Source organism: Primulina tabacum, chromosome 3, assembly GCF_025594145.1.
Source record: "Primulina tabacum isolate GXHZ01 chromosome 3, ASM2559414v2, whole genome shotgun sequence".
In the NCBI taxonomy this organism is placed as follows: Eukaryota; Viridiplantae; Streptophyta; class Magnoliopsida; order Lamiales; family Gesneriaceae; genus Primulina; species Primulina tabacum.
This window is the reverse complement of record NC_134552.1, coordinates 21,304,911-21,316,455: the sequence shown is the minus strand read 5'-3', so window position 1 is coordinate 21,316,455 and position 11,545 is coordinate 21,304,911.

Here is an 11,545-nt window from a genome sequence, read left to right as displayed (position 1 = left end):
AAAATCGCAGTGCTATTATGTTATGAGTATGATGTTACGATACGAAAAACATGATGTATGTATGTGTTGTTTTCGAAACTTGTTGAAATATTTTGTGTTGTGCTCGATATGCTCCCAATTGCTGAGTATTTCTCAAAATACTCACCCCACTTACAACCTTTCCCAGAGAAATCCGGGGAGGAACTGGAGGAGGAGGAATCAGAACACTTTTGGGGCTTGTGATGTGCAAGACCAATAATAGATTTTATTTCGAATTTTATGATTTAATGAATTGTAAGACGCTTCCGCATTAATTACTAATTCGTTTGGATTTCGGTATTGTAAAGACATTTGTTATTTCGTTAAATTATGATTTATAAACTAGTTTCGGTTTACACAGTACTACAAAGGCTTGTTGTTTCGATTGTGTGATTGTTAAACAACGTCGGTGTCAATCCCGAGTCTCGGGGCATAACTGTCACGCCCCGAGACGGGGGTTGGTTGACACCGGGGTTGCTCTCAAATTTACATTCGAAAACAACAAGCCTCAGAAGTACAAAATTCAGAAACCAATCATTTATTCATAATACTGAATAACTCAATGTCTGATACAAACTCAAATGTTTTACAGCAGAAATGTAAAACCGAACATAATACTTTCTTAACAGATGCAGCGGAATCTAATTACATAAAACAGAACTGAGAAAAATAACAGTCTTCTTCACCAGCCCCAGAACTGATGCTGTTCTTCTTCTTCTAACAATTCTTCCTCGCTCTTATCTGAGATGGATTTGGTGGGTGAGTGATATGGTTGTCACTCACTAAGCGGGGGCGGGAATAACTCCCAGTATTCGAAATCATTTTCATACAGAAACAGTAATATGAATAATATACAGAAATTCTTATTTTCATAACAGAAATCATTATTCAGTATTTCGAAATCAGTAATCAGTATTCAGTAATCAGTAATCAGAAATTTAACAAGTAAGCACTGAGCACGTTCGTGAATTTCATGGCTAAACTGATATCAGTCCCCTATATGTTCTCTCCTCTGATGGGTGAGGCCAGTAATCAGTAATCAGTAATGTTCAGAATATATATTCCTATCATTAGTTCACTAAGTTTCAATGCTTCAAAAATCAGATATCAGAAATCGAACATACAGAAACTTTGCTTTAAAACATAAATCATCAAATTGGATTCAAGATATTTATACATATGCTCACTTACTGTAATTTGCTAGGAATTTCGGTGGAAGTCTGAAATCTGGTTGCTCTTGCTACTGAATTTTTCGTCTTGAACAAAGGTGCTCTCTTAACTCAAATTTTCAAGTGATACTCAAGATTTGTGTAACACCAATTCAGAGATTTGAGGGTGTTATTTATAGGTAAATTTCTGACTGTTAGCCTCCCAAATAAATGGCCATAATCTGCCATTATGTGTCATTACAGCCTTTAATACATGATAAATGCTTCAGTTACAAGTCATAAGCAGAATCAGTAGTTATCTGTTGGAATCTCGCTACTGAACTCTTCTGCTGCTGTATTCTGTATGCTGAAAAAATACATGTCTGCTGGAAAAATACCAGCTTCTAAAATATTAGCATCTGTTGGAAATTCAAGTTCTCACATCCTTCCCTCCTTATGAAAAGTTTCGTCCTCGAAACTTGGTTATACATTGTAGAGGCCCGAAATTCGCATTTGAAAATTTACGGAATAATTTAAAATTTCCTCTTTAAATAAATAAAATGCCTCATTCATAAAATATACTGATAAAAGGTTCAATTTTTAAAGTAGCAGCGGAATAAAAGTTTTAAATGTCGAGATAGGAGTGGAAGTAAATATTTGTTTCAAAACAACAACTTAAAATAATTCATCGCGATAGAAATGAGTTTGCATAAAATAATAAATAAACTGGTAAATGAGGTCCTCGGGTTCCTACGACTGCCGACCCAAGATGGCTCACTGGTCCCCGCCCTCGGTCCCGACCTCATCAGTACCTACAACAATCAAGTCTAGTGAGTCTAAAGACTCAGCATGCATATATCGTAGATAACAAGTAAATATATCATAAAAATTTCATGCCGTGTAAAGATATCATGTCGTAAAGCATAACGTGAAAATATCTTGTCATGAGTAATTATAAATCGGTGCATAACTGAACTGAAAATCGTAAGTGAAATGTTTGCTCGATAGAGCCCTGTCATGAAATAGCATATAATAATTTTCTGTTGAGAATATGTTCTACGCAAGTGGCCCATAACGTGAAATGAATCGTCTGATCAGAATAAACCACAGTATACTGGGCGATAGAGATCATCACAGCCCTTGGACTGGATATCTGTACCCATACATGAACATGAACTGAACCGGTCAGTGACCACCAGATGAAGTAATAATCCTATGATAAGCTGCAATCCCATGAACGTGAGGTGGCCACAAGCAATATCGCATATATCTCAAAAATGAACATTTTATATTTTTATGCACGTAATATAATTAAATGTCCTGTATTATTTTACCGAATGGGTTGGATCGTTCCCAGGCTCGCTGCAACCTAATTCTAACATGAGAAAAATGCAAATAATCTTAACTTGAGAATGACTTCGTAATTGAACCCAAAAACGGGGCCAACTAGACCAACAACTTAAATTCTAACCATGACTCCGTACCAACCCGAACCAACATCGAACCATCATTTAGTCATGATAAAAATACACATAAAATGATGAAATAATGCTCCTAAAATTGTACAAGTCAAAATTTGGTGAATGGAGGCCAAAAACAAGAAACGCTCTTTCAAGAGTCATTTTAGCACATTGCACCGTAAATTCTCGTACGACCTCTAAACTTAACCGAATCACAAACGGCCAAAAACATGACCTTCCTAACTTGATGAAGTACTGTCCAGTCCAAGGCTATAGGCTAAAAGCCAACCAAGAACTCAAACGAGCCTCTGAACCGAAGCACCAAGTTGCTGTCAAAAATTACAGCAGCAGCTGTTGCGTTTCCTTGCTTTGTTTGCGGGGATATTGGCCATTGGGGCTTGAACCACCAACCAGAGCCTCTTACCAACATCCTAAGGTGTGGCTTGAACCATGGCTAAGGGCCCTAGGCCAGCCACAATCCAACCACACCAAGAACGACTCGAAATTCCCACCCGAGAAGTCACGCTGCGCTTGTGGGGAGGATTACTTCGCTTGCTGTCGTGGACCATTTCAGTGGCCATTTGATTGACCATGACATGATCTAGACATCATAAGGTATTGTGTGAACCTTGGTTATGGGCTAGAAGCCAACCAAGATCCACACAACACTCTAGAATTTGAAACCCAACTCACACACAAACCAGAAACTTGAAAACCGAAGGGACACTTGTATTGTTTTATTTTGAAAACCGAGGAAGCCATGGACCAAGCCTTGAAAGGCCGACTTGGTCACGTCTTAGACATAACAAGGAGATGTTCTAACCATGGCTATAGCCCCTAGGGCAGCCAAGATCAGAATCATCCCTCTTGACAGCAAAAGAGAAAATTTCGAGGTTCAAAATGGTATTATGGAAGGTTGCTGTCATTTCCCTTTCTTGCGTGCATGGGGCTTGAACTAATGGACCAACATGATCCTAACACACCCTAGTACGTGTCTAGGTGCAGCCCTGGGAGCCTAGGGTCGAGCCAACCACCTGTACTCACAAAACAAGCAAACCGTAAAGGCACAAAGAAGTGTCAAAAAATTTCTGTACAAGTTTCGAACACATGCTGTCAAATATTTCGGTCCTTGCTAATTAAAATCATGAGTATGATGTTTTAAAATACTTATATGGCTTGATTGAAGAGAAAGGGGACGTATATACATGCCTGGACTTGTTTTGAAAGAAAAACAAATGAAACGACGACGCGGCGCGGAGGAGAGGAAGTGCTTCACTTTCTTGTTTCTACTTTTTCTCTCTTATTTTCCTCTAGCTAAATCTCGATTTCTCTACTGAATGGCTACTGAATTTCGGTGATATGGTGAGGGAGGGAAGTCTAGGAAAATAAATGGGAGGTTGCAAGATAAAAGGAAGAGAATAATCTTGCTATCCTATTTATTAGTTAGATAGAAAATGATATGTGATATCAAAAGATTTGAGGGATAATTAAGAGTGCACATGGTCGATTTTTAGTCTAGGAACAAAGAAGAAAATTGCTTAATTATTTAATTGTTGGTGATTTAAAAGGTGGGAGAATTATCTCCCAATAAAAGAATAAGGAATGATATCAAATGTGAGTTGTTAAACAATCATCAAATCTTTTACCATGGGAGCCGAAATTTATTAGATAATTGGGGTGAGGATATTGCTTAATTGATAATTATTGATGATTAAAAAGATTAGGGATTATCTATCAAAAATGGTCAAGGAAAGAATCAAGGGAAATGAGTTGCCAAATATTTTTATCAAATCTTCCAAGGAGGTGACCGATTTTTACTAGATAAATGGGGATGAAATATTGCTAAATTATTAATTATTGGGGAATTAAAATTGTGGAAATTATTCTACCACGAAGGGATTAGGAAAGATATCAAAGACGGAGTTGCTAAAATTAAATCACATTCTCAATAAGGTGGCCGAAAATTGCATGGTAAATGGAGGGAAAATATTTCTTAATTATTGAATTTTAAATCTTTAGCGTTTTATCTACCCAATAAATTAATTATTGAACCTAAATGAACTTATTTATTACTTACCTCAAATTACTTAAATAATTCCTTAAACATTATTTTACATTAAATTAACTTATTATTTATCTTAAATAAATTCTAGGAATTTTTTCTTAATATTAGATTTTATCTCAATATTTCAACTCCAGTCCGGCCTCACTTATTTAACTGAAAATATAACAATCAAACTACTGCATAAAATAATTAACTTTAAAGAAAAGAATTTAAATCCTCATGCATAAAAATCATTTTAATTTAAATAATAGTAATTATGCATGGCTTCTACGTAGTCTGGTCTACGGGTTCTACAACTCTTCCCCCCTTAAAAGAAATTTCGTCCTCGAAATTAAAACTCACCGAATAACTCGGGATAACGACTCCTCATCTCTGGCTCAGACTCCCACGTAGCTTCCTCCTCTGAATGATTAAGCCATTTGACTTTCACTCGCTTAACCAGCTTGTTCCGAAGCTTCTTCTCCTGTCTGTCTAAGATCTGCACTGGTCTCTCCTCATAAGACAGGTTCGGAGTGAGCTGCAACGGCTCGAAGTTCAAGACATGCGAAGGATTCGCCATATACTTCCTCAGCATAGAGACGTGGAACACATTGTGTACTCCGGCCAGATTCGGCGGAAGAGCAACATGATAAGCTAACGTCCCAACCCTGTCGAGGATCTCAAAGGGTCCGATGAATCTCAAACTGAGCTTTCCTTTCTTCCCGAACCGCATGACACCTTTCATAGGTGCTACCTTTACAAAAACATGGTCGCCAACGGCAAACTCTAGATTTCTCCTCATCTGATCCGCATAGCTCTTCTGCCGATTCTGAGCAGTCCTCATCATATCACGGATCTTGACTACTACATCGGCAGCCTGCTGAATAATCTCTGGACCCAACTCTGATCTCTCCCCTACTTCATCCCAATGAACAGGTGATCTGCACTTACGACCATACAGTGCTTCAAACGGAGCCATACCTATAGACGACTGAAAGCTGTTGTTATAGGTGAACTCTACCAATGGCAAATTCGACTCCCAACTCCCTGAAAAGTCGATGACACAAGCACGGAGAAGATCCTCCAAAATCTGGATAACTCTCTCTGACTGCCCATCTGTCTGAGGTGGAAAGCTGTGCTAAACAACAACTTCGTACCCACTGCTGAATGCAGACTCTTCCAAAATGCGGAAGTGAATCTAGGATCTCTGTCAGACACTATAGAAACGGGAATACCATGAAGTCTGACTATCTCTCGGATATACAACTCTGCATACTGAATCATGGTGAAAGTCGTCTTAATAGGCAAGAAGTGCGCTGATTTGGTAAGACGATCAACAATCACCTAGATAGCATTCGATCCTCTGACTGACTTCGGCAACCCGGTCACGAAGTCCATGGTGACATTCTCCCACTTCCACTCGGGAATAGGAAGAGGCTTGAGCAAGCCTGCTGGTCTCTGATGCTCTGCTTTCACTAGCTGGCACGTCAGACACTCGGATACAAAACGTCTGATATCATTATTCATTCCTAGCCACCAATACAACAACTGCAGGTCTTTGTACATCTTCGTACTCCCAGGATGAATAGAGTACGACGACATATGGGCCTCTGATAAAATATCTGCTCGAATAGAATCGCTGATAGGAACCCACATTCTGTCTCGATATATCACAATACCGTCGCTAACTGTATACAAGACAATGCCCTTGGCCTCATCTCTCTGCTTCCACTTTGCCAACTGCTCATCTGCTGACTGACCACTGCGAATACGGTCTAGAAGAAAAGACTGAATTGTCAAGGTAGATAGATGGAGAACTCTACCTCGAGGATAAGTCTATAGATCAAACCTCTGCATCTCAGACTGAAGAGGTCTCGAAATCGCCAAATGAGCCATCACTGCGACTTTCCTGCTCAAAGCGTCTGCAACTACATTAGCTTTACCCGGGTGGTAGCTAATGTCACAGTCATAGTCCTTCACTAGCTCCAACCAACGCCTCTGACGCATATTCAGCTCTTTCTGCGTAAAGAAGTACTTGAGGCTCTTATGATCGGTAAATATCTGGAACTTCTCTCCGTACAAATAATGCCTCCAAATCTTCAAGGCAAAAACTACGGCGGCCAGCTCTAGATCATGGGTAGGGTAATTCTTCTCATGGATCTTCAACTGTCGAGAAGCATACGCTATCACCTTCCCATGCTGCATCAACACTGCGCCTAAACCAAGCTTCGAAGCATCGGTATACAAAACAAAGTCTCCGGGCCCTGACGGCATGGCCAATACTGGCGCTGAGATAAGAGCTTGCTTCAAAGTATCAAAGCTCTTCCGACACTCATCGCTCCACACGAATTTAAAATTCTTCTTTGTCAATGATGTGAGTGGAACTGCGATAGAGGAGAATCCCTGAATAAACTTCCGATAATATCCTGCTAGGCCAAGGAAACTACGGATCTCTGATGCATTCTGCGGCACAACCCAATCTCCGACTGCTGCAACTTTCGCTGGGTCTACCTCGATACCGCTGCTAGAAACGATGTGGCCTAAGAACGCCACATTTTCTAACCAAAATTCGCATTTACTGAAATTCGCGAATAACTTATGTTTCTGCAAGGTCTGCAAAACTGTGGTCAGATGTCTGCTGTGATCCTCTTGATTCTTTGAGTAGACGAGAATGTCGTCTATGAATACTATCACAAACTGATCAAGATACGGCTGAAATACGTGATTCATGAGATCCATGAAGATCGCTGGCGGATTCGTCAGACCGAATGGCATCACAAGGTACTCGAAGTGGCCATAACGAGTCCGGAAAGCTGTCTTGAGAACATCGGCGTCATTCACCCTCAACTGGTGATAACCGAAACGCAGATCAATCTTTGAGAATACCGAAGCTCCCTGCAACTGATCAAATAAATCTTCAATCCTCGGAAGTGGGTATTTGTTCTTCACTGTAACCCTGTTCAACTCCCGGTAGTCAATGCAAAGCCTCATCGTACCATCCTTCTTGTTCACAAACAAGACTGGCGCGCCCCATGGTGAAAAACTCGGGCGAATGAACTCCTTGTCAAGAAGTTCCTGAATCTGCTTCTTAAGTTCTGTCATCTCTGTCGGTGCTAATCGGTACGGTGCTTTGGATATCGGAGCCGTACCTGGCATAAGCTCAATAGAAAACTCCACCTCTCGCTCGGGTGGCATACCAGAGACGTCCTCAGGAAAAACATCTAGGAAATCCCTAACAATCGGAACATCTGAGGCTGACTAACTGGGTGCCTCGGGGATAGATATAAAAGTTGCCAAAAACGCTCGATACTCTCTATGCATGAGCTTCCTAGCCTGGACACAAGGTATAATGCACGGTAATGGAAAGTACCTGTCTGGATCGAATAAGAACTGCTCCATCCCAGGCGGTAGGACTAGAACAGATCTCCACTGGAAGTCGATCAAAACTATGTTCCTTAATAGCCAGTCCATCCCCAGGATAATGTCAAACTCTGGCATCGGCAAAACGATAAGATCCGTATAAACAAGATTTCCATGAAGCTCGAGGTCTATGTCTCGGATCACGTTGGTAGCTGCCATCTCCTCACCAGAAGGCAATACTACTGAATAGGCTATATCTAACCCAATGGTCTTGACCTTGAGAAAATTAGCAAAGGTCTCCGAAATGAATGAATGAGTAGCCCCTGAATCTATCAAGGCTTTCGTAGCTGAACCCGCTATAAAAATTCTCCCTGAAAGAGTGGAACGTCAAGCTGAACCCAATAATCACAAGAACTACCCTATGGACATGCAAAGGTCAAAGTTCTTCTAACCTAAATTTCCGAAATAACACTGATTAGAGCATGCAATCCTATCGCAATTTCTAAGTTCAAAATCTCAACCCAAAACATTGAATTTCGAATATTAACTTAAAGCTTTAAGATACCTGTCATAAGCATGGTGTCTGGGTTCGTCTCCGCTGCATGGAGAGCAAAGACTCCCCTGTGGTCATTGCTGCAGCAAGTGGTCTGGACTACCACACTTGTAACACTTCCCGGAACCATACATACACGCTCCAGCATGGCGGCGTGTGCACCTAGGGCAGACTGGGTGCTCAAAAGTCCTCGGGGCTGCGCGTCCCCGCTGCTGCTGCTGTCCTCTGTTCCTGGGTGGGCCGTGGAAAGGCCTCTTATTCTGGGGCTGCTGCTGATGAGGAGGAGGGCGGTGTGGCACGGGAACTGGTCGCTTGCCCTGGCGATCCCTCTCAATGTCAATCTGATCTTGCTCTGCAGCAAGAGCTCTGGAAACAGCGAATTCAAAGGTAGTAGGGCCAGCCACCCTAACATCGCGGCGCAAGATCGGCCGTAAACCATCCAGAAAGTGCCTCAGCTTGGCACCAGCATCGTTCGCAATCAGGGGCACAAAATGTCAACCCCTCTCAAACTTACGGATGAACTCCGTAACAGTCGAGTCTCCCTGCCTCAGGGTCATGAACTCCCTGATCAACCTGGAACGCACCTCGTCAGTAAAATATTTGGAGTAAAATACCTCCGTGAAGTGCGTCCAGCTCAGAGTAGCCAAGTTCAAGGCTACGGATGCTCCTTCCCACCATAGGCGTGCATCTCCTCCAAATAGATATGTCGCACAACGAACTCTGTCCGCATCCCCAAGCTCCATAAACTCAAAGATAACCTCGAGGGACATGATCCAGCCCTCGGAAATCATAGGATCGGAAGTCCCTGAGAACTCCTTCGGCCTCATCTTCCTGAAGCGCTCATAAGTAGCCTCGGGCCTTGCCGGCCTGGCTGTCACAGCGTTGTTCCCCGCAAACTGTGCGAAGAACTGAGTCATCCCAGCTAACATCTGGGCATTCATGTCCGGTGGAGGTGGAGGTGGTAAATCTCTCTCCTGCCTCTGATTCTCACCGTCCCCCTGGCGAGGCTCATCATCTCTCGTGCGCTCAAGAACGCGTCTAGGGGGCATACTGTTCCATACATAACCCATACGTAACTAACATGCATAATCTCTATTATTTTTTTAAATTTAAATAAATACTGCATGATCATAATCTGAACATAAAATATTTCATGAAAACATGCTGTTAAAATATTTCATGCTTTAAACAAAATGCGTAAATGTAAAACTTACAGCCCGAAGACGTGACTTCGTGAGCTTCTCGAGGTCAGTAGTAGTACAACCCTTTACAAGAACTTAGGCTCTGATACCAACTGTAGAGGTCCGAAATTCGCATTTGAAAATTTACGGAGTAATTTAAAATTTTCTCTTTAAATAAATAAAATGCTTCATTCATAAAATATACTGATAAAAGGTTCAATTTTTAAAGTAGCAGCGGAATAAAAGTTTTAAATGTCGAGATAGCAACGGAAGTAAATATTTGTTTCAAAGCAACAACTTAAAATAATTCATCGCGATAAAAATGAGTTTGCATAAAATAATAAATAAACTGGTAAATGAGGTCCTCGGGTTCCTACTACTGCCGACCCAAGATGGCTCACTAGTTCCCGCCCACGGTCCCGACCTCATCAGTACCTACAACAATCAAGTCTAGTGAGTCTAAAGACTCAGCATGCATATATCGTAGATAACAAGTAAATATATCATAAAAATTTCATGACGTTTAAAGATATCATGTCGTAAAGCATAACGTGAAAATATCTTGTCATGAGTAATTATTAATATGTGCATAACTGAACTGAAAATCGTAAGTGAAATGTTTGCTCGATAGAGCCCTGTCATGAAATAGCATATAATAATTTTCTATTGAGAATATGTTCTACGCAAGTGGCCCATAACGTGAAATGAATCGTCTGATCAGACTAAACCACAGTATACTGGGCGGTAGAGATCATCACAGCCCTTGGACTGGATATCTGTACCCATACATGAACATGAACTGAACCGGTCAGTGACCACCGAATGAAGTAATAATCCCATGATAAGCTGCAATCCCATGAACGTGAGGTGGCCACAAGCAATATCGCATATATATCAAAAATTAATATTTTATATTTTTATGCACGTAATATAATTAAATGTCCTGTATTATTTTACCGAATGGGTTGGATCGTTCTCAGGCTCGCTGCGACCTAATTCTAACATGAGAAAAATGCAAATAATCTTAACTTGAGAATGACTTTGTAATTGAACCCAAAAACGGGGCCAATTAGACCAACAACTTAAATTCTAACCATGACTCCGTATCAACCCGAACCAACATCGAACCATCATTTAGTCATGATTAAAATACACCTAAAATGATGAAATAATGCTCCTAAAATTGTACAAGTCGAAATTTGGTGAATGGAGGCCAAAAACAAGAAACGCTCTTTCAAGAGTCATTTTGGCACATTGCACCGTAAATTCTCGTACGACCTCTAAACTTAACCGAATCACAAACGGCCAAAAACATGACCTTCCTAACTTGATGAAGTACTGTCCAGTCCAAGGCTATAGGCTAAAAGCCAACCAAGAACTCAAACGAGCCTCTGAACCGAAGCACCAAGTTGCTGTCAAAAATTACAGCAGCAGCTGTTGCGTTTCCTTGCTTTGTTTGCGGGGCTTGAACCACCAACCAGAGCCTCTTACCAACATCCTAAGGTGTGGCTTGAACCATGGCTAAGGGCCCTAGGCCAGCCACAATCCAACCACACCAAGAACGACTCGAAATTCCCACCCGAGAAGTCACGCTGCGCGTGTGGGGAGGATTACTTCGCTTGCTGTCGTGGACCATTTCAGTGGCCATTTGATTGACCATGACATGATCTAGACATCATAAGGTATTTTGTGAACCTTGGCTAAGGGCTAGAAGCCAACCAAGATCCACACAACACTCTAGAATTTGAAACCCAACTCACACACAAACCAGAAACTTGAAA